The sequence below is a fragment of the Garra rufa genome, unplaced genomic scaffold (genome assembly GCF_049309525.1).
Source record: "Garra rufa unplaced genomic scaffold, GarRuf1.0 hap1_unplaced_003, whole genome shotgun sequence".
In the NCBI taxonomy this organism is placed as follows: Eukaryota; Metazoa; Chordata; class Actinopteri; order Cypriniformes; family Cyprinidae; genus Garra; species Garra rufa.
Window position 1 is genome coordinate 8,534,624 of NW_027394278.1, and position 26,100 is coordinate 8,560,723.

At 38.7% G+C, this 26,100-nt stretch overlaps 35 non-coding genes across 35 annotated transcripts; all 35 read right to left on the reverse strand.

Moving 5' to 3' along the window:
- Positions 1–1,440: 1,440 nt before the first annotated feature.
- Positions 1,441–1,559, reverse strand: LOC141309997 (5S ribosomal RNA). Its single transcript, XR_012347543.1, has one exon. It is a non-coding gene; the product is annotated as a 5S ribosomal RNA (ribosomal RNA).
- Positions 1,560–1,643: 84 nt separating this feature from the next.
- On the reverse strand, positions 1,644–1,762 carry LOC141310184 (5S ribosomal RNA). Its single transcript, XR_012347729.1, has one exon. It is a non-coding gene; the product is annotated as a 5S ribosomal RNA (ribosomal RNA).
- Positions 1,763–2,563: 801 nt separating this feature from the next.
- LOC141311677 (5S ribosomal RNA) lies at positions 2,564–2,682 on the reverse strand. Its single transcript, XR_012349136.1, has one exon. It is a non-coding gene; the product is annotated as a 5S ribosomal RNA (ribosomal RNA).
- Positions 2,683–2,766: 84 nt separating this feature from the next.
- On the reverse strand, positions 2,767–2,885 carry LOC141310196 (5S ribosomal RNA). The gene has a single exon (XR_012347741.1). It is a non-coding gene; the product is annotated as a 5S ribosomal RNA (ribosomal RNA).
- Positions 2,886–3,686: 801 nt separating this feature from the next.
- On the reverse strand, positions 3,687–3,805 carry LOC141310409 (5S ribosomal RNA). The gene has a single exon (XR_012347954.1). It is a non-coding gene; the product is annotated as a 5S ribosomal RNA (ribosomal RNA).
- An 84-nt stretch (positions 3,806–3,889) lies between these two features.
- LOC141310208 (5S ribosomal RNA) lies at positions 3,890–4,008 on the reverse strand. Its single transcript, XR_012347753.1, has one exon. It is a non-coding gene; the product is annotated as a 5S ribosomal RNA (ribosomal RNA).
- An 801-nt stretch (positions 4,009–4,809) lies between these two features.
- On the reverse strand, positions 4,810–4,928 carry LOC141310220 (5S ribosomal RNA). Its single transcript, XR_012347766.1, has one exon. It is a non-coding gene; the product is annotated as a 5S ribosomal RNA (ribosomal RNA).
- An 801-nt stretch (positions 4,929–5,729) lies between these two features.
- Positions 5,730–5,848, reverse strand: LOC141310233 (5S ribosomal RNA). Its single transcript, XR_012347779.1, has one exon. It is a non-coding gene; the product is annotated as a 5S ribosomal RNA (ribosomal RNA).
- Positions 5,849–6,649: 801 nt separating this feature from the next.
- LOC141310272 (5S ribosomal RNA) lies at positions 6,650–6,768 on the reverse strand. Its single transcript, XR_012347816.1, has one exon. It is a non-coding gene; the product is annotated as a 5S ribosomal RNA (ribosomal RNA).
- Positions 6,769–6,852: 84 nt separating this feature from the next.
- Positions 6,853–6,971, reverse strand: LOC141310245 (5S ribosomal RNA). Its single transcript, XR_012347791.1, has one exon. It is a non-coding gene; the product is annotated as a 5S ribosomal RNA (ribosomal RNA).
- Positions 6,972–7,772: 801 nt separating this feature from the next.
- Positions 7,773–7,891, reverse strand: LOC141309826 (5S ribosomal RNA). The gene has a single exon (XR_012347374.1). It is a non-coding gene; the product is annotated as a 5S ribosomal RNA (ribosomal RNA).
- Positions 7,892–7,975: 84 nt separating this feature from the next.
- On the reverse strand, positions 7,976–8,094 carry LOC141310871 (5S ribosomal RNA). The gene has a single exon (XR_012348348.1). It is a non-coding gene; the product is annotated as a 5S ribosomal RNA (ribosomal RNA).
- Positions 8,095–8,894: 800 nt separating this feature from the next.
- LOC141310257 (5S ribosomal RNA) lies at positions 8,895–9,013 on the reverse strand. Its single transcript, XR_012347803.1, has one exon. It is a non-coding gene; the product is annotated as a 5S ribosomal RNA (ribosomal RNA).
- Positions 9,014–9,097: 84 nt separating this feature from the next.
- Positions 9,098–9,216, reverse strand: LOC141310271 (5S ribosomal RNA). Its single transcript, XR_012347815.1, has one exon. It is a non-coding gene; the product is annotated as a 5S ribosomal RNA (ribosomal RNA).
- An 801-nt stretch (positions 9,217–10,017) lies between these two features.
- On the reverse strand, positions 10,018–10,136 carry LOC141310283 (5S ribosomal RNA). Its single transcript, XR_012347827.1, has one exon. It is a non-coding gene; the product is annotated as a 5S ribosomal RNA (ribosomal RNA).
- Positions 10,137–10,937: 801 nt separating this feature from the next.
- On the reverse strand, positions 10,938–11,056 carry LOC141310324 (5S ribosomal RNA). Its single transcript, XR_012347869.1, has one exon. It is a non-coding gene; the product is annotated as a 5S ribosomal RNA (ribosomal RNA).
- Positions 11,057–11,140: 84 nt separating this feature from the next.
- LOC141310295 (5S ribosomal RNA) lies at positions 11,141–11,259 on the reverse strand. The gene has a single exon (XR_012347839.1). It is a non-coding gene; the product is annotated as a 5S ribosomal RNA (ribosomal RNA).
- Positions 11,260–12,061: 802 nt separating this feature from the next.
- LOC141310273 (5S ribosomal RNA) lies at positions 12,062–12,180 on the reverse strand. Its single transcript, XR_012347817.1, has one exon. It is a non-coding gene; the product is annotated as a 5S ribosomal RNA (ribosomal RNA).
- An 84-nt stretch (positions 12,181–12,264) lies between these two features.
- Positions 12,265–12,383, reverse strand: LOC141310307 (5S ribosomal RNA). Its single transcript, XR_012347851.1, has one exon. It is a non-coding gene; the product is annotated as a 5S ribosomal RNA (ribosomal RNA).
- An 801-nt stretch (positions 12,384–13,184) lies between these two features.
- LOC141309829 (5S ribosomal RNA) lies at positions 13,185–13,303 on the reverse strand. The gene has a single exon (XR_012347376.1). It is a non-coding gene; the product is annotated as a 5S ribosomal RNA (ribosomal RNA).
- An 84-nt stretch (positions 13,304–13,387) lies between these two features.
- LOC141310319 (5S ribosomal RNA) lies at positions 13,388–13,506 on the reverse strand. The gene has a single exon (XR_012347863.1). It is a non-coding gene; the product is annotated as a 5S ribosomal RNA (ribosomal RNA).
- Positions 13,507–14,307: 801 nt separating this feature from the next.
- Positions 14,308–14,426, reverse strand: LOC141310274 (5S ribosomal RNA). The gene has a single exon (XR_012347818.1). It is a non-coding gene; the product is annotated as a 5S ribosomal RNA (ribosomal RNA).
- An 84-nt stretch (positions 14,427–14,510) lies between these two features.
- Positions 14,511–14,629, reverse strand: LOC141311008 (5S ribosomal RNA). The gene has a single exon (XR_012348474.1). It is a non-coding gene; the product is annotated as a 5S ribosomal RNA (ribosomal RNA).
- Positions 14,630–15,430: 801 nt separating this feature from the next.
- Positions 15,431–15,549, reverse strand: LOC141309944 (5S ribosomal RNA). The gene has a single exon (XR_012347491.1). It is a non-coding gene; the product is annotated as a 5S ribosomal RNA (ribosomal RNA).
- An 84-nt stretch (positions 15,550–15,633) lies between these two features.
- Positions 15,634–15,752, reverse strand: LOC141310331 (5S ribosomal RNA). Its single transcript, XR_012347876.1, has one exon. It is a non-coding gene; the product is annotated as a 5S ribosomal RNA (ribosomal RNA).
- Positions 15,753–16,553: 801 nt separating this feature from the next.
- On the reverse strand, positions 16,554–16,672 carry LOC141310275 (5S ribosomal RNA). The gene has a single exon (XR_012347819.1). It is a non-coding gene; the product is annotated as a 5S ribosomal RNA (ribosomal RNA).
- An 801-nt stretch (positions 16,673–17,473) lies between these two features.
- Positions 17,474–17,592, reverse strand: LOC141309945 (5S ribosomal RNA). The gene has a single exon (XR_012347492.1). It is a non-coding gene; the product is annotated as a 5S ribosomal RNA (ribosomal RNA).
- Positions 17,593–17,676: 84 nt separating this feature from the next.
- On the reverse strand, positions 17,677–17,795 carry LOC141311398 (5S ribosomal RNA). Its single transcript, XR_012348859.1, has one exon. It is a non-coding gene; the product is annotated as a 5S ribosomal RNA (ribosomal RNA).
- An 802-nt stretch (positions 17,796–18,597) lies between these two features.
- Positions 18,598–18,716, reverse strand: LOC141309998 (5S ribosomal RNA). Its single transcript, XR_012347544.1, has one exon. It is a non-coding gene; the product is annotated as a 5S ribosomal RNA (ribosomal RNA).
- An 84-nt stretch (positions 18,717–18,800) lies between these two features.
- LOC141309955 (5S ribosomal RNA) lies at positions 18,801–18,919 on the reverse strand. The gene has a single exon (XR_012347502.1). It is a non-coding gene; the product is annotated as a 5S ribosomal RNA (ribosomal RNA).
- Positions 18,920–19,720: 801 nt separating this feature from the next.
- On the reverse strand, positions 19,721–19,839 carry LOC141310343 (5S ribosomal RNA). The gene has a single exon (XR_012347888.1). It is a non-coding gene; the product is annotated as a 5S ribosomal RNA (ribosomal RNA).
- An 84-nt stretch (positions 19,840–19,923) lies between these two features.
- On the reverse strand, positions 19,924–20,042 carry LOC141309858 (5S ribosomal RNA). The gene has a single exon (XR_012347406.1). It is a non-coding gene; the product is annotated as a 5S ribosomal RNA (ribosomal RNA).
- An 801-nt stretch (positions 20,043–20,843) lies between these two features.
- LOC141310410 (5S ribosomal RNA) lies at positions 20,844–20,962 on the reverse strand. The gene has a single exon (XR_012347955.1). It is a non-coding gene; the product is annotated as a 5S ribosomal RNA (ribosomal RNA).
- Positions 20,963–21,046: 84 nt separating this feature from the next.
- Positions 21,047–21,165, reverse strand: LOC141310356 (5S ribosomal RNA). Its single transcript, XR_012347901.1, has one exon. It is a non-coding gene; the product is annotated as a 5S ribosomal RNA (ribosomal RNA).
- Positions 21,166–21,966: 801 nt separating this feature from the next.
- Positions 21,967–22,085, reverse strand: LOC141311678 (5S ribosomal RNA). The gene has a single exon (XR_012349137.1). It is a non-coding gene; the product is annotated as a 5S ribosomal RNA (ribosomal RNA).
- Between the last annotated feature and the right edge of the window lie 4,015 nt (positions 22,086–26,100).

A 26,100-nucleotide genomic window follows, 5' to 3' on the forward strand; every position in this document is an offset into this window, starting at 1 on the left:
ACAAAAAAAGTCAAAAACTTGTTTTACACTAGAATATCAGTGTAGTTGAACATCTCAAGTTTCTAGTGCTCTCAGAGGAAAACAGTTTGAAGGGACTCAAGGGAAAGAAGGCAGGATTCATCTTTTGAGCAGGTTTGAGATCACTACAAAAACAAAACAAACCAAAAATCATATCAGGATCATCTGTCAGAATACAGTCTATACTCTAGAATTTGTACTAATGTAAAAAAAAGGACATGTAATATCTAAGAAACTAATAATTATCGTTTAGCACTATATTACTAATAAACGTGATGTAAACACACATTCAGTGTAAGCACTCATATTACTTTTACACTGTTATACAATAAAATAAATAAATAAAGTATGATTCTACATTCATAAAGATATCGTCATAAATGCATCTCACAGTCATAATCACATCGTTTTTCTAGAACATTATAAATATCCTGCCATTGTAAGAGATGCAATGCAATCAAACGTACTTCATAATGTTTCATTTGATAAAGTCAGGAATTTTAGTTTGGAATAAGTCTAACTAGTAAAATGTGTACATGTTTTGTCAAAGTAAATAACAGCGAAAGCTAGTAGGAAAATGAAAGTACTCATGTAAATGTCTCCTCCTGCTGGGTTTGCGTCGCATCGCGTCCTTCTTAGGGTTGAGGTAAATATAAGTCTTATTCCTCACAGCATATCTTCATTCAGTAACAAACTGTAACCAAGATGAACTTGAAGTCATGTTGCTTTGTTGCGGTGATGTGGGAGTTTCCTCGCATACAGATACTCCGGTCCTTGCAGCGCTAGTAGCACATGGCTAATTTGCATGGCAAAAGATTTCGCGATAGTGGGCGCGGTCACATTAGAGATAATTAGTTGGAACTGGATAGACTAGACATCTCCTTGGTTTCATATAGATTAATTTATCACAGATTATTTGTTTTTGATAAAACTTACTTTGTTTAAAAGCATAAATCTCAAGCTTTCAGTAGATACAACTTTTATGTTTGTGTGCTAAATATTCACCGAGTTTGAATGATTTAAGTGACGCATTTCTAAAAGCAGTTCACGGAGACAGAGAAAACAGAAATCACCCTGTTTGTTTTCTTTATTCTAAATAAAAAAACACAACTTTCTGCTGTTCTTTTGAGTGTGCCCAAATAAAAGTACACGCTTTACAGTTTCCATTGATGTATATCTCTAATGTGTATGACTTAAACCGACAGAGCATTTTTAGTGTCTTTTGCGCTGATCTTAAAAAAAGTAGGTTGGTCACGCCGGCGTGACCGTCGGCCCCAGGGGGTTAAGAGTAATAAAATGGCCTAAAAAACATGTAAAACACTTAAAACTCTATAATACATGTAAATGATTGTAATAAATAGAGCGGTAAAACACGTCTTTCTAAAAGCCAGCATATTATATAAATAGTGAAGAAAAGGCAAAAGCTTACAGCAACTGGTATTCCCAGGCGGTCTCCCATCCAAGTACTAACCAGGCCCGACGCTGCTTAGCTTCCGAGATCAGACGAGATCGGGCGCTCTCAGCGCGGTATGGCCATAAGCGAGGGCTGCTCCAAAAAGTGGGCTATTTAAAGATCAGCCTCCGTAAAAGCCAGCATATTATATAAATAGTGAAGAAAAGGCAAAAGCTTACAGCACCTGGTATTCCCAGGCGGTCTCCCATCCAAGTACTAACCAGGCCCGACGCTGCTTAGCTTCCGAGATCAGACGAGATCGGGCGCTCTCAGCGCGGTATGGCCATAAGCGAGGGCTGCTCCAAAAAGTGGGCTATTTAAAGATCAGCCTCCGTAAAAGCCAGCATATTATATAAATAGTGAAGAAAAGGCAAAAGCTTACAGCACCTGGTATTCCCAGGCGGTCTCCCATAAAAGTGTAACAATCGGCCTTATCAGCCGAGTTACAAGACTAAAATGGGGTCAGATTTAACTGTGAGAGATGACTAGTGGTTAAAAGAATGAGACATAAAAGAAAATTGGTTTAAATAGATTTGGTGTATTTACAAGGTTCACATAAAAGACTTTAAAACAACACGATAAAACTAGGTAAACTCTGTTAAAAGAATACAGTTCATTTGTCCATACCCTAAAAACAGGTAAACTCTGTTAAAAGAATACAGTTCATTTGTCCATACCCTAAAAACAGTCCAAGAACCCCAGTGTGTTGATAAGTCCAATGTGAGTGTCCACCAGTGTATATACAATCCACAGAAAGTGTAATCCAAAGTTTGCAGGTGGTGAATGGAAAGGTGAGCTCTAAAATTAGCAACTCCTCAATCCAACAGTTTGGTGACTGTCCTTTGTTTGTCATGCTGCTCTCTTATACAGTTGTACTTCCTGCTTCCTGTCATGTGTCTAGTCACATGACAGGCCAACCATCCATTTATTAAAGACACATACACTTAAAATGTTAAGAGTAATAAAATGGCCTAAAAAACATGTAAAACACTTAAAACTCTATAATACATGTAAATGATTGTAATAAATAGAGCGGTAAAACACGTCTTTCTAAAAGCCAGCATATTATATAAATAGTGAAGAAAAGGCAAAAGCTTACAGCACCTGGTATTCCCAGGCGGTCTCCCATCCAAGTACTAACCAGGCCCGACGCTGCTTAGCTTCCGAGACCAGACGAGATCGGGCGCTCTCAGCGCGGTATGGCCATAAGCGAGGGCTGCTCCAAAAAGTGGGCTATTTAAAGATCAGCCTCCGTAAAAGCCAGCATATTATATAAATAGTGAAGAAAAGGCAAAAGCTTACAGCACCTGGTATTCCCAGGCGGTCTCCCATCCAAGTACTAACCAGGCCCGACGCTGCTTAGCTTCCGAGATCAGACGAGATCGGGCGCTCTCAGCGCGGTATGGCCATAAGCGAGGGCTGCTCCAAAAAGTGGGCTATTTAAAGATTAGCCTCCGTAAAAGCCAGCATATTATATAAATAGTGAAGAAAAGGCAAAAGCTTACAGCACCTGGTATTCCCAGGCGGTCTCCCATAAAAGTGTAACAATCGGCCTTATCAGCCGAGTTACAAGACTAAAATGGGGTCAGATTTAACTGTGAGAGATGACTAGTGGTTAAAAGAATGAGACATAAAAGAAAATTGGTTTAAATAGATTTGGTGTATTTACAAGGTTCACATAAAAGACTTTAAAACAACACGATAAAACTAGGTAAACTCTGTTAAAAGAATACAGTTCATTTGTCCATACCCTAAAAACAGGTAAACTCTGTTAAAAGAATACAGTTCATTTGTCCATACCCTAAAAACAGTCCAAGAACCCCAGTGTGTTGATAAGTCCAATGTGAGTGTCCACCAGTGTATATACAATCCACAGAAAGTGTAATCCAAAGTTTGCAGGTGGTGAATGGAAAGGTGAGCTCTAAAATTAGCAACTCCTCAATCCAACAGTTTGGTGACTGTCCTTTGTTTGTCATGCTGCTCTCTTATACAGTTGTACTTCCTGCTTCCTGTCATGTGTCTAGTCACATGACAGGCCAACCATCCATTTATTAAAGACACATACACTTAAAATGTTAAGAGTAATAAAATGGCCTAAAAAACATGTAAAACACTTAAAACTCTATAATACATGTAAATGATTGTAATAAATAGAGCGGTAAAACACGTCTTTCTAAAAGCCAGCATATTATATAAATAGTGAAGAAAAGGCAAAAGCTTACAGCACCTGGTATTCCCAGGCGGTCTCCCATCCAAGTACTAACCAGACCCGACGCTGCTTAGCTTCCGAGATAAGACGAGATCGGGCGCTCTCAGCGCGGTAGGGCCGTAAGCGAGGGCTGCTCCAAAAAGTGGGCTATTTAAAGATCAGCCTCCGTAAAAGCCAGCATATTATATAAATAGTGAAGAAAAGGCAAAAGCTTACAGCACCTGGTATTCCCAGGCGGTCTCCCATCCAAGTACTAACCAGGCCCGACGCTGCTTAGCTTCCGAGATCAGACGAGATCGGGCGCTCTCAGCGCGGTATGGCCATAAGCGAGGGCTGCTCCAAAAAGTGGGCTATTTAAAGATCAGCCTCCGTAAAAGCCAGCATATTATATAAATAGTGAAGAAAAGGCAAAAGCTTACAGCACCTGGTATTCCCAGGCGGTCTCCCATAAAAGTGTAACAATCGGCCTTATCAGCCGAGTTACAAGACTAAAATGGGGTCAGATTTAACTGTGAGAGATGACTAGTGGTTAAAAGAATGAGACATAAAAGAAAATTGGTTTAAATAGATTTGGTGTATTTACAAGGTTCACATAAAAGACTTTAAAACAACACGATAAAACTAGGTAAACTCTGTTAAAAGAATACAGTTCATTTGTCCATACCCTAAAAACAGGTAAACTCTGTTAAAAGAATACAGTTCATTTGTCCATACCCTAAAAACAGTCCAAGAACCCCAGTGTGTTGATAAGTCCAATGTGAGTGTCCACCAGTGTATATACAATCCACAGAAAGTGTAATCCAAAGTTTGCAGGTGGTGAATGGAAAGGTGAGCTCTAAAATTAGCAACTCCTCAATCCAACAGTTTGGTGACTGTCCTTTGTTTGTCATGCTGCTCTCTTATACAGTTGTACTTCCTGCTTCCTGTCATGTGTCTAGTCACATGACAGGCCAACCATCCATTTATTAAAGACACATACACTTAAAATGTTAAGAGTAATAAAATGGCCTAAAAAACATGTAAAACACTTAAAACTCTATAATACATGTAAATGATTGTAATAAATAGAGCGGTAAAACACGTCTTTCTAAAAGCCAGCATATTATATAAATAGTGAAGAAAAGGCAAAAGCTTACAGCACCTGGTATTCCCAGGCGGTCTCCCATCCAAGTACTAACCAGGCCCGACGCTGCTTAGCTTCCGAGATCAGACGAGATCGGGCGCTCTCAGCGCGGTATGGCCATAAGCGAGGGCTGCTCCAAAAAGTGGGCTATTTAAAGATCAGCCTCCGTAAAAGCCAGCATATTATATAAATAGTGAAGAAAAGGCAAAAGCTTACAGCACCTGGTATTCCCAGGCGGTCTCCCATAAAAGTGTAACAATCGGCCTTATCAGCCGAGTTACAAGACTAAAATGGGGTCAGATTTAACTGTGAGAGATGACTAGTGGTTAAAAGAATGAGACATAAAAGAAAATTGGTTTAAATAGATTTGGTGTATTTACAAGGTTCACATAAAAGACTTTAAAACAACACGATAAAACTAGGTAAACTCTGTTAAAAGAATACAGTTCATTTGTCCATACCCTAAAAACAGGTAAACTCTGTTAAAAGAATACAGTTCATTTGTCCATACCCTAAAAACAGTCCAAGAACCCCAGTGTGTTGATAAGTCCAATGTGAGTGTCCACCAGTGTATATACAATCCACAGAAAGTGTAATCCAAAGTTTGCAGGTGGTGAATGGAAAGGTGAGCTCTAAAATTAGCAACTCCTCAATCCAACAGTTTGGTGACTGTCCTTTGTTTGTCATGCTGCTCTCTTATACAGTTGTACTTCCTGCTTCCTGTCATGTGTCTAGTCACATGACAGGCCAACCATCCATTTATTAAAGACACATACACTTAAAATGTTAAGAGTAATAAAATGGCCTAAAAAACATGTAAAACACTTAAAACTCTATAATACATGTAAATGATTGTAATAAATAGAGCGGTAAAACACGTCTTTCTAAAAGCCAGCATATTATATAAATAGTGAAGAAAAGGCAAAAGCTTACAGCACCTGGTATTCCCAGGCGGTCTCCCATCCAAGTACTAACCAGGCCCGACGCTGCTTAGCTTCCGAGATCAGACGAGATCGGGCGCTCTCAGCGCGGTATGGCCATAAGCGAGGGCTGCTCCAAAAAGTGGGCTATTTAAAGATCAGCCTCCGTAAAAGCCAGCATATTATATAAATAGTGAAGAAAAGGCAAAAGCTTACAGCACCTGGTATTCCCAGGCGGTCTCCCATAAAAGTGTAACAATCGGCCTTATCAGCCGAGTTACAAGACTAAAATGGGGTCAGATTTAACTGTGAGAGATGACTAGTGGTTAAAAGAATGAGACATAAAAGAAAATTGGTTTAAATAGATTTGGTGTATTTACAAGGTTCACATAAAAGACTTTAAAACAACACGATAAAACTAGGTAAACTCTGTTAAAAGAATACAGTTCATTTGTCCATACCCTAAAAACAGGTACACTCTGTTAAAAGAATACAGTTCATTTGTCCATACCCTAAAAACAGTCCAAGAACCCCAGTGTGTTGATAAGTCCAATGTGAGTGTCCACCAGTGTATATACAATCCACAGAAAGTGTAATCCAAAGTTTGCAGGTGGTGAATGGAAAGGTGAGCTCTAAAATTAGCAACTCCTCAATCCAACAGTTTGGTGACTGTCCTTTGTTTGTCATGCTGCTCTCTTATACAGTTGTACTTCCTGCTTCCTGTCATGTGTCTAGTCACATGACAGGCCAACCATCCATTTATTAAAGACACATACACTTAAAATGTTAAGAGTAATAAAATGGCCTAAAAAACATGTAAAACACTTAAAACTCTATAATACATGTAAATGATTGTAATAAATAGAGCGGTAAAACACGTCTTTCTAAAAGCCAGCATATTATATAAATAGTGAAGAAAAGGCAAAAGCTTACAGCAACTGGTATTCCCAGGCGGTCTCCCATCCAAGTACTAACCAGGCCCGACGCTGCTTAGCTTCCGAGATCAGACGAGATCAGGCGCTCTCAGCGCGGTATGGCCATAAGCGAGGGCTGCTCCAAAAAGTGGGCCATTTAAAGATCAGCCTCCGTAAAAGCCAGCATATTATATAAATAGTGAAGAAAAGGCAAAAGCTTACAGCACCTGGTATTCCCAGGCGGTCTCCCATCCAAGTACTAACCAGGCCCGACGCTGCTTAGCTTCCGAGATCAGACGAGATCGGGCGCTCTCAGCGCGGTATGGCCATAAGCGAGGGCTGCTCCAAAAAGTGGGCTATTTAAAGATCAGCCTCCGTAAAAGCCAGCATATTATATAAATAGTGAAGAAAAGGCAAAAGCTTACAGCACCTGGTATTCCCAGGCGGTCTCCCATAAAAGTGTAACAATCGGCCTTATCAGCCGAGTTACAACACTAAAATGGGGTCAGATTTAACTGTGAGAGATGACTAGTGGTTAAAAGAATGAGACATAAAAGAAAATTGGTTTAAATAGATTTGGTGTATTTACAAGGTTCACATAAAAGACTTTAAAACAACACGATAAAACTAGGTAAACTCTGTTAAAAGAATACAGTTCATTTGTCCATACCCTAAAAACAGGTAAACTCTGTTAAAAGAATACAGTTCATTTGTCCATACCCTAAAAACAGTCCAAGAACCCCAGTGTGTTGATAAGTCCAAAGTGAGTGTCCACCAGTGTATATACAATCCACAGAAAGTGTAATCCAAAGTTTGCAGGTGGTGAATGGAAAGGTGAGCTCTAAAATTAGCAACTCCTCAATCCAACAGTTTGGTGACTGTCCTTTGTTTGTCATGCTGCTCTCTTATACAGTTGTACTTCCTGCTTCCTGTCATGTGTCTAGTCACATGACAGGCCAACCATCCATTTACTAAAGACACATACACTTAAAATGTTAAGAGTAATAAAATGGCCTAAAAAACATGTAAAACACTTAAAACTCTATAATACATGTAAATGATTGTAATAAATAGAGCGGTAAAACACGTCTTTCTAAAAGCCAGCATATTATATAAATAGTGAAGAAAAGGCAAAAGCTTACAGCACCTGGTATTCCCAGGCGGTCTCCCATCCAAGTACTAACCAGGCCCGACGCTGCTTAGCTTCCGAGATCAGACGAGATCTGGCGCTCTCAGCGCGGTATGGCCATAAGCGAGGGCTGCTCCAAAAAGTGGGCTATTTAAAGATCAGCCTCCGTAAAAGCCAGCATATTATATAAATAGTGAAGAAAAGGCAAAAGCTTACAGCACCTGGTATTCCCAGGCGGTCTCCCATCCAAGTACTAACCAGGCCCGACGCTGCTTAGCTTCCGAGATCAGACGAGATCGGGCGCTCCCAGCGCGGTATGGCCATAAGCGAGGGCTGCTCCAAAAAGTGGGCTATTTAAAGATCAGCCTCCGTAAAAGCCAGCATATTATATAAATAGTGAAGAAAAGGCAAAACTTACAGCACCTGGTATTCCCAGGCGGTCTCCCATAAAAGTGTAACAATCGGCCTTATCAGCCGAGTTACAAGACTAAAATGGGGTCAGATTTAACTGTGAGAGATGACTAGTGGTTAAAAGAATGAGACATAAAAGAAAATTGGTTTAAATAGATTTGGTGTATTTACAAGGTTCACATAAAAGACTTTAAAACAACACGATAAAACTAGGTAAACTCTGTTAAAAGAATACAGTTCATTTGTCCATACCCTAAAAACAGGTAAACTCTGTTAAAAGAATACAGTTCATTTGTCCATACCCTAAAAACAGTCCAAGAACCCCAGTGTGTTGATAAGTCCAATGTGAGTGTCCACCAGTGTATATACAATCCACAGAAAGTGTAATCCAAAGTTTGCAGGTGGTGAATGGAAAGGTGAGCTCTAAAATTAGCAACTCCTCAATCCAACAGTTTGGTGACTGTCCTTTGTTTGTTATGCTGCTCTCTTATACAGTTGTACTTCCTGCTTCCTGTCATGTGTCTAGTCACATGACAGGCCAACCATCCATTTATTAAAGACACATACACTTAAAATGTTAAGAGTAATAAAATGGCCTAAAAAACATGTAAAACACTTAAAACTCTATAATACATGTAAATGATTGTAATAAATAGAGCGGTAAAACACGTCTTTCTAAAAGCCAGCATATTATATAAATAGTGAAGAAAAGGCAAAAGCTTACAGCACCTGGTATTCCCAGGCGGTCTCCCATCCAAGTACTAACCAGGCCCGACGCTGCTTAGCTTCCGAGATCAGACGAGATCGGGCGCTCTCAGCGCGGTATGGCCATAAGCGAGGGCTGCTCCAAAAAGTGGGCTATTTAAAGATCAGCCTCTGTAAAAGCCAGCATATTATATAAATAGTGAAGAAAAGGCAAAAGCTTACAGCACCTGGTATTCCCAGGCGGTCTCCCATCCAAGTACTAACCAGGCCCGACGCTGCTTAGCTTCCGAGATCAGACGAGATCGGGCGCTCTCAGCGCGGTATGGCCATAAGCGAGGGCTGCTCCAAAAAGTGGGCTATTTAAAGATCAGCCTCCGTAAAAGCCAGCATATTATATAAATAGTGAAGAAAAGGCAAAAGCTTACAGCACCTGGTATTCCCAGGCGGTCTCCCATAAAAGTGTAACAATCGGCCTTATCAGCCGAGTTACAAGACTAAAATGGGGTCAGATTTAACTGTGAGAGATGACTAGTGGTTAAAAGAATGAGACATAAAAGAAAATTGGTTTAAATAGATTTGGTGTATTTACAAGGTTCACATAAAAGACTTTAAAACAACACGATAAAACTAGGTAAACTGTGTTAAAAGAATACAGTTCATTTGTCCATACCCTAAAAACAGGTAAACTCTGTTAAAAGAATACAGTTCATTTGTCCATACCCTAAAAACAGTCCAAGAACCCCAGTGTGTTGATAAGTCCAATGTGAGTGTCCACCAGTGTATATACAATCCACAGAAAGTGTAATCCAAAGTTTGCAGGTGGTGAATGGAAAGGTGAGCTCTAAAATTAGCAACTCCTCAATCCAACAGTTTGGTGACTGTCCTTTGTTTGTCATGCTGCTCTCTTATACAGTTGTACTTCCTGCTTCCTGTCATGTGTCTAGTCACATGACAGGCCAACCATCCATTTATTAAAGACACATACACTTAAAATGTTAAGAGTAATAAAATGGCCTAAAAAACATGTAAAACACTTAAAACTCTATAATACATGTAAATGATTGTAATAAATAGAGCGGTAAAACACGTCTTTCTAAAAGCCAGCATATTATATAAATAGTGAAGAAAAGGCAAAAGCTTACAGCACCTGGTATTCCCAGGCGGTCTCCCATCCAAGTACTAACCAGGCCCGACGCTGCTTAGCTTCCGAGATCAGACGAGATCGGGCGCTCTCAGCGCGGTATGGCCATAAGCGAGGGCTGCTCCAAAAAGTGGGCTATTTAAAGATCAGCCTCCGTAAAAGCCAGCATATTATATAAATAGTGAAGAAAAGGCAAAAGCTTACAGCACCTGGTATTCCCAGGCGGTCTCCCATAAAAGTGTAACAATCGGCCTTATCAGCCGAGTTACAAGACTAAAATGGGGTCAGATTTAACTGTGAGAGATGACTAGTGGTTAAAAGAATGAGACATAAAAGAAAATTGGTTTAAATAGATTTGGTGTATTTACAAGGTTCACATAAAAGACTTTAAAACAACACGATAAAACTAGGTAAACTCTGTTAAAAGAATACAGTTCATTTGTCCATACCCTAAAAACAGGTACACTCTGTTAAAAGAATACAGTTCATTTGTCCATACCCTAAAAACAGTCCAAGAACCCCAGTGTGTTGATAAGTCCAATGTGAGTGTCCACCAGTGTATATACAATCCACAGAAAGTGTAATCCAAAGTTTGCAGGTGGTGAATGGAAAGGTGAGCTCTAAAATTAGCAACTCCTCAATCCAACAGTTTGGTGACTGTCCTTTGTTTGTCATGCTGCTCTCTTATACAGTTGTACTTCCTGCTTCCTGTCATGTGTCTAGTCACATGACAGGCCAACCATCCATTTATTAAAGACACATACACTTAAAATGTTAAGAGTAATAAAATGGCCTAAAAAACATGTAAAACACTTAAAACTCTATAATACATGTAAATGATTGTAATAAATAGAGCGGTAAAACACGTCTTTCTAAAAGCCAGCATATTATATAAATAGTGAAGAAAAGGCAAAAGCTTACAGCAACTGGTATTCCCAGGCGGTCTCCCATCCAAGTACTAAACAGGCCCGACACTGCTTAGCTTCCGAGATCAGACGAGATCGGGCGCTCTCAGCGCGGTATGGCCATAAGCGATGGCTGCTCCAAAAAGTGGGCTATTTAAAGATCAGCCTCCGTAAAAGCCAGCATATTATATAAATAGTGAAGAAAAGGCGAAAGCTTACAGCACCTGGTATTCCCAGGCGGTCTCCCATCCAAGTACTAACCAGGCCCGACGCTGCTTAGCTTCCGAGATCAGACGAGATCGGGCGCTCTCAGCGCGGTATGGCCATAAGCGAGGGCTGCTCCAAAAAGTGGGCTATTTAAAGATCAGCCTCCGTAAAAAGCCAGCATATTATATAAATAGTGAAGAAAAGGCAAAAGCTTACAGCACCTGGTATTCCCAGGCGGTCTCCCATAAAAGTGTAACAATCGGCCTGATCAGCCGAGTTACAAGACTAAAATGGGGTCAGATTTAACTGTGAGAGATGACTAGTGGTTAAAAGAATGAGACATAAAAGAAAATTGGTTTAAATAGATTTGGTGTATTTACAAGGTTCACATAAAAGACTTTAAAACAACACGATAAAACTAGGTAAACTCTGTTAAAAGAATACAGTTCATTTGTCCATACCCTAAAAACAGGTAAACTCTGTTAAAAGAATACAGTTTATTTGTCCATACCCTAAAAACAGTCCAAGAACCCCAGTGTATTGATAAGTCCAATGTGAGTGTCCACCAGTGTATATACAATCCACAGAAATTGTAATCCAAAGTTTGCAGGTGGTGAATGGAAAGGTGAGCTCTAAAATTAGCAACTCCTCAATCCAACAGTTTGGTGACTGTCCTTTGTTTGTCATGCTGCTCTCTTATACAGTTGTACTTCCTGCTTCCTGTCATGTGTCTAGTCACATGACAGGCCAACCATCCATTTATTAAAGACACATACACTTAAAATGTTAAGAGTAATACAATGGCCTAAAAAACATGTAAAACACTTAAAACTCTATAATACATGTAAATGATTGTAATAAATAGAGCGGTAAAACACGTCTTTCTAAAAGCCAGCATATTATATAAATAGTGAAGAAAAGGCAAAAGCTTACAGCAACTGGTATTCCCAGGCGGTCTCCCATCCAAGTACTAACCAGGCCCGACGCTGCTTAGCTTCCGAGATCAGACGAGATCAGGCGCTCTCAGCGCGGTATGGCCATAAGCGAGGGCTGCTCCAAAAAGTGGGCCATTTAAAGATCAGCCTCCGTAAAAGCCAGCATATTATATAAATAGTGAAGAAAAGGCAAAAGCTTACAGCACCTGGTATTCCCAGGCGGTCTCCCATCCAAGTACTAACCAGGCCCGACGCTGCTTAGCTTCCGAGATCAGACGAGATCGGGCGCTCTCAGCGCGGTATGGCCATAAGCGAGGGCTGCTCCAAAAAGTGGGCTATTTAAAGATCAGCCTCCGTAAAAGCCAGCATATTATATAAATAGTGAAGAAAAGGCAAAAGCTTACAGCACCTGGTATTCCCAGGCGGTCTCCCATAAAAGTGTAACAATCGGCCTTATCAGCCGAGTTACAACACTAAAATGGGGTCAGATTTAACTGTGAGAGATGACTAGTGGTTAAAAGAATGAGACATAAAAGAAAATTGGTTTAAATAGATTTGGTGTATTTACAAGGTTCACATAAAAGACTTTAAAACAACACGATAAAACTAGGTAAACTCTGTTAAAAGAATACAGTTCATTTGTCCATACCCTAAAAACAGGTAAACTCTGTTAAAAGAATACAGTTCATTTGTCCATACCCTAAAAACAGTCCAAGAACCCCAGTGTGTTGATAAGTCCAAAGTGAGTGTCCACCAGTGTATATACAATCCACAGAAAGTGTAATCCAAAGTTTGCAGGTGGTGAATGGAAAGGTGAGCTCTAAAATTAGCAACTCCTCAATCCAACAGTTTGGTGACTGTCCTTTGTTTGTCATGCTGCTCTCTTATACAGTTGTACTTCCTGCTTCCTGTCATGTGTCTAGTCACATGACAGGCCAACCATCCATTTACTAAAGACACATACACTTAAAATGTTAAGAGTAATAAAATGGCCTAAAAAACATGTAAAACACTTAAAACTCTATAATACATGTAAATGATTGTAATAAATAGAGCGGTAAAACACGTCTTTCTAAAAGCCAGCATATTATATAAATAGTGAAGAAAAGGCAAAAGCTTACAGCACCTGGTATTCCCAGGCGGTCTCCCATCCAAGTACTAACCAGGCCCGACGCTGCTTAGCTTCCGAGATCAGACGAGATCTGGCGCTCTCAGCGCGGTATGGCCATAAGCGAGGGCTGCTCCAAAAAGTGGGCTATTTAAAGATCAGCCTCCGTAAAAGCTAGCATATTATATAAATAGTGAAGAAAAGGCAAAAGCTTACAGCACCTGGTATTCCCAGGCGGTCTCCCATCCAAGTACTAACCAGGCCCGACGCTGCTTAGCTTCCGAGATCAGACGAGATCGGGCGCTCTCAGCGCGGTATGGCCATAAGCGAGGGCTGCTACAAAAAGTGGGCTATTTAAAGATCAGCCTCCGTAAAAGCCAGCATATTATATAAATAGTGAAGAAAAGGCAAAAGCTTACAGCACCTGGTATTCCCAGGCGGTCTCCCATAAAAGTGTAACAATCGGCCTGATCAGCCGAGGTACAAGACTAAAATGGGGTCAGATTTAACTGTGAGAGATGACTAGTGGTTAAAAGAATGAGACATAAAAGAAAATTGGTTTAAATAGATTTGGTGTATTTACAAGGTTCACATAAAAGACTTTAAAACAACACGATAAAACTAGGTAAACTCTGTTAAAAGAATACAGTTCATTTGTCCATACCCTAAAAACAGGTAAACTCTGTTAAAAGAATACAGTTTATTTGTCCATACCCTAAAAACAGTCCAAGAACCCCAGTGTGTTGATAAGTCCAATGTGAGTGTCCACCAGTGTATATACAATCCACAGAAATTGTAATCCAAAGTTTGCAGGTGGTGAATGGAAAGGTGAGCTCTAAAATTAGCAACTCCTCAATCCAACAGTTTGGTGACTGTCCTTTGTTTGTCATGCTGCTCTCTTATACAGTTGTACTTCCTGCTTCCTGTCATGTGTCTAGTCACATGACAGGCCAACCATCCATTTATTAAAGACACATACACTTAAAATGTTAAGAGTAATAAAATGGCCTAAAAAACATGTAAAACACTTAAAACTCTATAATACATGTAAATGATTGTAATAAATAGAGCGGTAAAACACGTCTTTCTAAAAGCCAGCATATTATATAAATAGTGAAGAAAAGGCAAAAGCTTACAGCAACTGGTATTCCCAGGCGGTCTCCCATCCAAGTACTAACCAGGCCCGACGCTGCTTAGCTTCCGAGATCAGACGAGATCAGGCGCTCTCAGCGCGGTATGGCCATAAGCGAGGGCTGCTCCAAAAAGTGGGCTATTTAAAGATCAGCCTCCGTAAAAGCCAGCATATTATATAAATAGTGAAGAAAAGGAAAAAGCTTACAGCACCTGGTATTCCCAGGCGGTCTCCCATCTAAGTACTAACCAGGCCCGACGCTGCTTAGCTTCCGAGATCAGACGAGATCGGGCGCTCTCAGCGCGGTATGGCCATAAGCGAGGGCTGCTCCAAAAAGTGGGCTATTTAAAGATCAGCCTCCGTAAAAGCCAGCATATTATATAAATAGTGAAGAAAAGGCAAAAGCTTACAGCACCTGGTATTCCCAGGCGGTCTCCCATAAAAGTGTAACAATCGGCCTTATCAGCCGAGTTACAAGACTAAAATGGGGTCAGATTTAACTGTGAGAGTTGACTAGTGGTTAAAAGAATGAGACATAAAAGAAAATTGGTTTAAATAGATTTGGTGTATTTACAAGGTTCACATAAAAGACTTTAAAACAACACGATAAAACTAGGTAAACTCTGTTAAAAGAATACAGTTCATTTGTCCATACCCTAAAAACAGGTAAACTCTGTTAAAAGAATACAGTTCATTTGTCCATACCCTAAAAACAGTCCAAGAACCCCAGTGTGTTGATAAGTCCAATGTGAGTGTCCACCAGTGTATATACAATCCACAGAAAGTGTAATCCAAAGTTTGCAGGTGGTGAATGGAAAGGTGAGCTCTAAAATTAGCAACTCCTCAATCCAACAGTTTGGTGACTGTCCTTTGTTTGTCATGCTGCTCTCTTATACAGTTGTACTTCCTGCTTCCTGTCATGTGTCTAGTCACATGACAGGCCAACCATCCATTTACTAAAGACACATACACTTAAAATGTTAAGAGTAATAAAATGGCCTAAAAAACATGTAAAACACTTAAAACTCTATAATACATGTAAATGATTGTAATAAATAGAGCGGTAAAACACGTCTTTCTAAAAGCCAGCATATTATATAAATAGTGAAGAAAAGGCAAAAGCTTACAGCACCTGGTATTCCCAGGCGGTCTCCCATCCGAGTACTAACCAGGCCCGACGCTGCTTAGTTTCCGAGATCAGACGAGATCGGGCGCTCTCAGCGCGGTATGGCCATAAGCGAGGGCTGCTCCAAAAAGTGGGCTATTTAAAGATCAGCCTCCGTAAAAGCTAGCATATTATATAAATAGTGAAGAAAAGGCAAAAGCTTACAGCACCTGGTATTCCCAGGCGGTCTCCCATCCAAGTACTAACCAGGCCCGACGCTGCTTAGCTTCCGAGATCAGACGAGATCGGGCGCTCTCAGCGCGGTATGGCCATAAGCGAGGGCTGCTCCAAAAAGTGGGCTATTTAAAGATCAGCCTCCGTAAAAGCCAGCATATTATATAAATAGTGAAGAAAAGGCAAAAGCTTACAGCACCTGGTATTCCCAGGCGGTCTCCCATAAAAGTGTAACAATCGGCCTGATCAGCCGAGGTACAAGACTAAAATGGGGTCAGATTTAACTGTGAGAGATGACTAGCGGTTAAAAGAATGAGACATAAAAGAAAATTGGTTTAAATAGATTTGGTGTATTTACAAGGTTCACATAAAAGACTTTAAAACAACACGATAAAACTAGGTAAACTCTGTTAAAAGAATACAGTTCATTTGTCCATACCCTAAAAACAGGTAAACTCTGTTAAAAGAATACAGTTTATTTGTCCATACCCTAAAAACAGTCCAAGAACCCCAGTGTGTTGATAAGTCCAATGTGAGTGTCCACCAGTGTATATACAATCCACAGAAATTGTAATCCAAAGTTTGCAGGTGGTGAATGGAAAGGTGAGCTCTAAAATTAGCAACTCCTCAATCCAACAGTTTGGTGACTGTCCTTTGTTTGTCATGCTGCTCTCTTATACAGTTGTACTTCCTGCTTCCTGTCATGTGTCTAGTCACATGACAGGCCAACCATCCATTTATTAAAGACACATACACTTAAAATGTTAAGAGTAATAAAATGGCCTAAAAAACATGTAAAACACTTAAAACTCTATAATACATGTAAATGATTGTAATAAATAGAGCGGTAAAACACGTCTTTCTAAAAGCCAGCATATTATATAAATAGTGAAGAAAAGGCAAAAGCTTACAGCAACTGGTATTCCCAGGCGGTCTCCCATCCAAGTACTAACCAGGCCCGACGCTGCTTAGCTTCCGAGATCAGACGAGATCAGGCGCTCTCAGCGCGGTATGGCCATAAGCGAGGGCTGCTCCAAAAAGTGGGCTATTTAAAGATCAGCCTCCGTAAAAGCCAGCATATTATATAAATAGTGAAGAAAAGGAAAAAGCTTACAGCACCTGGTATTCCCAGGCGGTCTCCCATAAAAGTGTAACAATCGGCCTTATCAGCCGAGTTACAAGACTAAAATGGGGTCAGATTTAACTGTGAGAGATGACTAGTGGTTAAAAGAATGAGACATAAAAGAAAATTGGTTTAAATAGATTTGGTGTATTTACAAGGTTCACATAAAAGACTTTAAAACAACACGATAAAACTAGGTAAACTCTGTTAAAAGAATACAGTTCATTTGTCCATACCCTAAAAACAGGTAAACTCTGTTAAAAGAATACAGTTCATTTGTCCATACCCTAAAAACAGTCCAAGAACCCCAGTGTGTTGATAAGTCCAATGTGAGTGTCCACCAGTGTATATACAATCCACAGAAAGTGTAATCCAAAGTTTGCAGGTGGTGAATGGAAAGGTGAGCTCTAAAATTAGCAACTCCTCAATCCAACAGTTTGGTGACTGTCCTTTGTTTGTCATGCTGCTCTCTTATACAGTTGTACTTCCTGCTTCCTGTCATGTGTCTAGTCACATGACAGGCCAACCATCCATTTATTAAAGACACATACACTTAAAATGTTAAGAGTAATAAAATGGCCTAAAAAACATGTAAAACACTTAAAACTCTATAATACATGTAAATGATTGTAATAAATAGAGCGGTAAAACACGTCTTTCTAAAAGCCAGCATATTATATAAATAGTGAAGAAAAGTCAAAAGCTTACAGCACCTGGTATTCCCAGGCGGTCTCCCATCCGAGTACTAACCAGGCCCGACGCTGCTTAGTTTCCGAGATCAGACGAGATCGGGCGCTCTCAGCGCGGTATGGCCATAAGCGAGGGCTGCTCCAAAAAGTGGGCTATTTAAAGATCAGCCTCCGTAAAAGCCAGCATATTATATAAATAGTGAAGAAAAGGCAAAAGCTTACAGCACCTGGTATTCCCAGGCGGTCACCCATCCAAGTACTAACCAGGCCCGACGCTGCTTAGCTTCCGAGATCAGACGAGATCGGGCGCTCTCAGCGCGGTATGGCCATAAGCGAGGGCTGCTCCAAAAAGTGGGCTATTTAAAGATCAGCCTCCGTAAAAGCCAGCATATTATATAAATAGTGAAGAAAAGGCAAAAGCTTACAGCACCTGGTATTCCCAGGCGGTCTCCCATAAAAGTGTAACAATCGGCCTGATCAGCCGAGTTACAAGACTAAAATGGGGTCAGATTTAACTGTGAGAGATGACTAGTGGTTAAAAGAATGAGACATAAAAGAAAATTGGTTTAAATAGATTTGGTGTATTTACAAGGTTCACATAAAAGACTTTAAAACAACACGATAAAACTAGGTAAACTCTGTTAAAAGAATACAGTTCATTTGTCCATACCCTAAAAAGAAGGTAAACTCTGTTAAAAGAATACAGTTTATTTGTCCATACCCTAAAAACAGTCCAAGAACCCCAGTGTGTTGATAAGTCCAATGTGAGTGTCCACCAGTGTATATACAATCCACAGAAATTGTAATCCAAAGTTTGCAGGTGGTGAATGGAAAGGTGAGCTCTAAAATTAGCAACTCCTCAATCCAACAGTTTGGTGACTGTCCTTTGTTTGTCATGCTGCTCTCTTATACAGTTGTACTTCCTGCTTCCTGTCATGTGTCTAGTCACATGACAGGCCAACCATCCATTTATTAAAGACACATACACTTAAAATGTTAAGAGTAATAAAATGGCCTAAAAAACATGTAAAACACTTAAAACTCTATAATACATGTAAATGATTGTAATAAATAGAGCGGTAAAACACGTCTTTCTAAAAGCCAGCATATTATATAAATAGTGAAGAAAAGGCAAAAGCTTACAGCAACTGGTATTCCCAGGCGGTCTCCCATCCAAGTACTAACCAGGCCCGACGCTGCTTAGCTTCCGAGATCAGACGAGATCGGGCGCTCTCAGCGCGGTATGGCCATAAGCGAGGGCTGCTCCAAAAAGTGGGCTATTTAAAGATCAGCCTCCGTAAAAGCCAGCATATTATATAAATAGTGAAGAAAAGGCAAAAGCTTACAGCACCTGGTATTCCCAGGCGGTCTCCCATCCAAGTACTAACCAGGCCAGACGCTGCTTAGCTTCCGAGATCAGACGAGATCGGGCGCTCTCAGCGCGGTATGGCCATAAGCGAGGGCTGCTCCAAAAAGTGGGCTATTTAAAGATCAGCCTCCGTAAAAGCCAGCATATTATATAAATAGTGAAGAAAAGGCAAAAGCTTACAGCACCTGGTATTCCCAGGCGGTCTCCCATAAAAGTGTAACAATCGGCCTGATCAGCCGAGTTACAAGACTAAAATGGGGTCAGATTTAACTGTGAGAGATGACTAGTGGTTAAAAGAATGAGACATAAAAGAAAATTGGTTTAAATAGATTTGGTGTATTTACAAGGTTCACATAAAAGACTTTAAAACAACATGATAAAACTAGGTAAACTCTGTTAAAAGAATACAGTTCATTTGTCCATACCCTAAAAACAGGTAAACTCTGTTAAAAGAATACAGTTCATTTGTCCATACCCTAAAAACAGTCCAAGAACCCCAGTGTGTTGATAAGTCCAAAGTGAGTGTCCACCAGTGTATATACAATCCACAGAAAGTGTAATCCAAAGTTTGCAGGTGGTGAATGGAAAGGTGAGCTCTAAAATTAGCAACTCCTCAATCCAACAGTTTGGTGACTGTCCTTTGTTTGTCATGCTGCTCTCTTATACAGTTGTACTTCCTGCTTCCTGTCATGTGTCTAGTCACATGACAGGCCAACCATCCATTTACTAAAGACACATACACTTAAAATGTTAAGAGTAATAAAATGGCCTAAAAAACATGTAAAACACTTAAAACTCTATAATACATGTAAATGATTGTAATAAATAGAGCGGTAAAACACGTCTTTCTAAAAGCCAGCATATTATATAAATAGTGAAGAAAAGGCAAAAGCTTACAGCACCTGGTATTCCCAGGCGGTCTCCCATCCAAGTACTAACCAGGCCCGACGCTGCTTAGCTTCCGAGATCAGACGAGATCGGGCGCTCTCAGCGCGGTATGGCCATAAGCGAGGGCTGCTCCAAAAAGTGGGCTATTTAAAGATCAGCCTCCGTAAAAGCCAGCATATTATATAAATAGTGAAGAAAAGGCAATAGCTTACAGCACCTGGTATTCCCAGGCGGTCTCCCATCCAAGTACTAACCTGGCCCGACGCTGCTTAGCTTCCGAGATCAGACGAGATCGGGCGCTCTCAGCGCGGTATGGCCATAAGCGAGGGCTGCTCCAAAAAGTGGGCTATTTAAAGATCAGCCTCCGTAAAAGCCAGCATATTATATAAATAGTGAAGAAAAGGCAAAAGCTTACAGCACCTGGTATTCCCAGGCGGTCTCCCATAAAAGTGTAACAATCGGCCTTATCAGCCGAGTTACAAGACTAAAATGGGGTCAGATTTAACTGTGAGAGATGACTAGTGGTTAAAAGAATGAGACATAAAAGAAAATTGGTTTAAATAGATTTGGTGTATTTACAAGGTTCACATAAAAGACTTTAAAACAACACGATAAAACTAGGTAAACTCTGTTAAAAGAATACAGTTCATTTGTCCATACCCTAAAAACAGGTAAACTCTGTTAAAAGAATACAGTTCATTTGTCCATACCCTAAAAACAGTCCAAGAACCCCAGTGTGTTGATAAGTCCAATGTGAGTGTCCACCAGTGTATATACAATCCACAGAAAGTGTAATCCAAAGTTTGCAGGTGGTGAATGGAAAGGTGAGCTCTAAAATTAGCAACTCCTCAATCCAACAGTTTGGTGACTGTCCTTTGTTTGTCATGCTGCTCTCTTATACAGTTGTACTTCCTGCTTCCTGTCATGTGTCTAGTCACATGACAGGCCAACCATCCATTTACTAAAGACACATACACTTAAAATGTTAAGAGTAATAAAATGGCCTAAAAAACATGTAAAACACTTAAAACTCTATAATACATGTAAATGATTGTAATAAATAGAGCGGTAAAACACGTCTTTCTAAAAGCCAGCATATTATATAAATAGTGAAGAAAAGGCAAAAGCTTACAGCACCTGGTATTCCCAGGCGGTCTCCCATCCAAGTACTAACCAGACCCGACGCTGCTTAGCTTCCGAGATAAGACGAGATCGGGCGCTCTCAGCGCGGTAGGGCCGTAAGCGAGGGCTGCTCCAAAAAGTGGGCTATTTAAAGATCAGCCTCCGTAAAAGCCAGCATATTATATAAATAGTGAAGAAAAGGCAAAAGCTTACAGCACCTGGTATTCCCAGGCGGTCTCCCATCCAAGTACTAACCAGGCCCGACGCTGCTTAGCTTCCGAGATCAGACGAGATCGGGCGCTCTCAGCGCGGTATGGCCATAAGCGAGGGCTGCTCCAAAAAGTGGGCTATTTAAAGATCAGCCTCCGTAAAAGCCAGCATATTATATAAATAGTGAAGAAAAGGCAAAAGCTTACAGCACCTGGTATTCCCAGGCGGTCTCCCATAAAAGTGTAACAATCGGCCTTATCAGCCGAGTTACAAGACTAAAATGGGGTCAGATTTAACTGTGAGAGATGACTAGTGGTTAAAAGAATGAGACATAAAAGAAAATTGGTTTAAATAGATTTGGTGTATTTACAAGGTTCACATAAAAGACTTTAAAACAACACGATAAAACTAGGTAAACTCTGTTAAAAGAATACAGTTCATTTGTCCATACCCTAAAAACAGGTAAACTCTGTTAAAAGAATACAGTTCATTTGTCCATACCCTAAAAACAGTCCAAGAACCCCAGTGTGTTGATAAGTCCAATGTGAGTGTCCACCAGTGTATATACAATCCACAGAAAGTGTAATCCAAAGTTTGCAGGTGGTGAATGGAAAGGTGAGCTCTAAAATTAGCAACTCCTCAATCCAACAGTTTGGTGACTGTCCTTTGTTTGTCATGCTGCTCTCTTATACAGTTGTACTTCCTGCTTCCTGTCATGTGTCTAGTCACATGACAGGCCAACCATCCATTTATTAAAGACACATACACTTAAAATGTTAAGAGTAATAAAATGGCCTAAAAAACATGTAAAACACTTAAAACTCTATAATACATGTAAATGATTGTAATAAATAGAGCGGTAAAACACGTCTTTCTAAAAGCCAGCATATTATATAAATAGTGAAGAAAAGGCAAAAGCTTACAGCACCTGGTATTCCCAGGCGGTCTCCCATCCAAGTACTAACCAGGCCCGACGCTGCTTAGCTTCCGAGACCAGACGAGATCGGGCGCTCTCAGCGCGGTATGGCCATAAGCGAGGGCTGCTCCAAAAAGTGGGCTATTTAAAGATCAGCCTCCGTAAAAGCCAGCATATTATATAAATAGTGAAGAAAAGGCAAAAGCTTACAGCACCTGGTATTCCCAGGCGGTCTCCCATCCAAGTACTAACCAGGCCCGACGCTGCTTAGCTTCCGAGATCAGACGAGATCGGGCGCTCTTTTTTTTTTTTTTTTTTTTTTTTTTTTATTTATTTAAAACATGTTAATACATTTTAAAAACAGTCTGAATCACATTCTGGCAACAATACATTAAATCGAAACCATGTCATTTCAATAAATGGGTTATCATTTACAAAAATTTTGACAAAAACATCTTTCTCTTCATTCATATTACAGTAATCAAACAAAACATTTAAAATAAAACACATCTTCACCTTAAAAAGTTTGCACACAGGTATTTTTGTTTTCTTTTGTTTGACAAAATTTCTTCTGCTCCAAATTACAAATCTAGCAATGGTTAATATCAAATTTAAAAAACACACATTCTTAAAATTACCTTTAGAACCAAATAAAAACATTGTTTCCCATTCTTCATCAATATATCTTTGTTCTACTCCCAATTTACTTGTCATTTCTTTTAATTTTTTTATAAAACATTTTAACCCTGTGCATTTAAAAAAAATATGTATCAATCCTTCATCTTCCCTATTACATACCTTGCATATTGCATCACTTGCCATTCCAAATTTACACAGTCTCATTTCACTTAATAAACAATTATGTCTTAAAATATAATCAAAGTTTTCTAAAATTGGACTTTTCCACCAAGCTCTTAGATTTTTCCATATTTTCTTAGTTTCCATACTTGGGTACAATCTTTGCCAATATCCTTCTGCTTTTGGTGTGATAAAAACATCTTCACATAAACAAGAATAAAACATCTTTAAAATACCATCTTTAAAAGCATGCTGTTTGTCATTACTTTTAAAATCAATCATCATTCCATCATTACCTTTTGTTTCTTCTGTACCTTCTATAATATTTATCCATTCTTCCGGTATTACTTCTTTCATTTGTTTGTATTGTTTTTCTAAGACTGTTTTAGTTTCATTGTCATAATTTTCTACAATTGCGTCTCTTATTACTTGCACCGGTACAAAACCAGGTATCACTTCATACAAGATATCTTTTATTTGCTTTATCCCCGCATAAAACCATTTTTTATAAAAAATGGTATCATTTCCCTTTTTAATTTGATTATTTAAAAACAATGGTTGTCTTAAAATCTCTTCCCTGGTAAAAGACGTACAAACAACATGCTTTCTAAAATCACCCCATGCTTTTACAACCTCTTTATAAAACTCTGGTATTCCGTTCATCATGTTTTCTTTTAGCTTCATCCATAAAACATCATCTCCCATTTTTCCACATTTATTTAAAAAATAGTTCATTACACCCTTCCACGCATATTTCCCATGTTTCCAGTATTTATTAACAGTTTTTATTCTTATACTTTTCATTCTTATTAATGGATCTATTAGTCCCAACCCTCCTTCCTCCACCTTTCCAATTAGAGTGTCATAAGCAATTTTCGATGGTTTCCCCTCCCATAAAAAGTTTAAAACAATAGATTTGATTTTTTTATACACCCATATAGGCAAACTCACAGAACCCAATACATACCACATTTTTGATAAAAACAAAGAATTAATAACTAAAACCTTCCCTTTTAAAAATAATCCTCTTAATTTCCAGAAATTTAATCTCTTCTCCATTCCTTTTAAAACCTCCTCCCATACCACTTCTCTTATTTCATTTTCATTTTCTCCAACCCTTATACCTAAAATTTTAATACTCTTCTTTTCTTCCTTAAATTGCATTTTATTCAGCAGATCATTCGGTAATCCAATTTTCATGTATGTAGTTTTTTCTTTATTAACTTTTGCCCCTGTTCCTTTACAATATCTTTCTAAAACTTCCATTGCTTTATCCATACTTTTAATATCTTTTACAAACAATGTCGTGTCATCTGCATATTGAAATATTTTTTGTTCTGATTCTTCTCCTTTTATGCGTATTCCTTTTATGTTCTTTTCCTGGTCTACTGCCAGTCCTAAAGCTTCAGATACTAAAGTGTATAATAATGCTGACATAGGACAACCTTGTCTGATTGATCTCGTTATTTTAAAATCTTTAGTTAAAAAACCATTCACTTTTACACAACTACTTATATCTGTATATAAACATTTTATCCATTTTAAAAAATTCTCCCCAAAACCAAATCTCTCCATCACATGTATCAAGTATTTGTGTTCAACTCTATCAAAAGCCTTTTCTAAATCCACACTTATTATATATCCTGTTTCTTTCTCCTCCTTCATGTACCATATCATATCTCTTATATTGTTAATGACATCAGTAATATCTCTTTTTAGAACAGCATATGCTTGATTTGTAGTAATTATATTTGGTACTACTATTTTCAATCGATTGGCTAAAATTTTGGCTAATATTTTATAATCTGTATTCAACATGCTTAGTGGTCTGTAGTTTTTCAGGTCTCTCTTATCACCTTTTTTCTTGTAAATTATTTTCACCATACCTTTCTTCATACTATTCGTTAAATTCCCTTTTTTAAAATTATCTATAAATATTTCATTTAAAATTGGACATAACACATCTTTAAAAACCTTATAAAATTCAGCTGTTAATCCATCTATTCCTGGACTTTTACCATTTTTCAGTTGATCAATTGCAATTCCTATTTCTAATTCCGTAATCTCACTCTCACACATTTCTTTGTCTCCCTCATTAACTTTAACCTGTATTTTACTTAATACAAATTCCTCATCTTCTAAAACTATCTCATTTTTGGTAAATAAATGCTTATAGAATTCTCTGACTTCTTCCAAAATTCCTGTTTTATCTTCTACAATCCTTGCATCTTCTGTTTTAATACTTTTTATTATATCTGCTCTCTGTCTTGTTTTTTCTAATTCATAAAAATATTTCGTACTTCTTTCTCCTTCTACAATGTCTTTCGCCCTACTTCTTATTATTGCTCCTTTACACTTCTCTTCTTCTATTTTCTTTAATTCTTCCTGTAATTCTATTATCTTATCAATATTTTCATCATGCTCATTTACTTTCCTCATTTCTTCATCCCACTCTTTTTTGATCTTATTTTCTTTCATCTTTTTGACTTTTTGCCATTTTTTTGAATATTCCATTGAGAATTTTTTTATTCTTTTTTTTAGAATGTCCCACCAAAACCCTTTTTCCATTTCATACATTTCCTCATTTACACTATTAATTATTATACTTTCTATTTCCATTCTGTATATTTCATTTTTTAGAAGTTCTGCATTTAATATCCACACCCCTGGTCCTTTATCAGCCTCATTAAAATTCATCAATATCCATAAAAAATCATGGTCACTCTCACTATAATTTTTGTAAGACGCCTTAGTGACATAATATGCTTCCTTTTTCTTACATAAAAATAAGTCTATTCTACTTTGCTTTAGAACTCTGTCAACAATTTGTCTTCTTGAATATTCTCTTTTCATACCATTCCTCTCTCTCCACACATCCACCATATTATATTTCTCCATTATGTTATGTAGTTCATTCCTCCCTCTATCTCTTCTAAATCCCATTGAATCATCTACATCAATTCTCTGTATTACAGTGTTAAAATCACCTAACACCATAATGTTGTCATGTTTTTCTATTAACTCATTCATATCCCTGTAAAAATTAAATTTATCTCTTTCATCATTTGGTGCATGTATATTACACACTTTCATTTCTTTTCCATTACACACAAATTTAACAATTATTATTCTTCCCTTTGTGTCTTTATAATCTATATTTACTTCTTCAAATACTCCTTTTCTTATTAAAATAGCTACCCCTCTCTTCCTTTCCATATCACAGTTACTATATATTTCTCCGTTCCATAATTTTCTAATTTCATCACTTATTTTATCTTCCCATTTCGTTTCTTGTAAACATAGCACATCACATTTTTTGGTCAGACACATTAATCT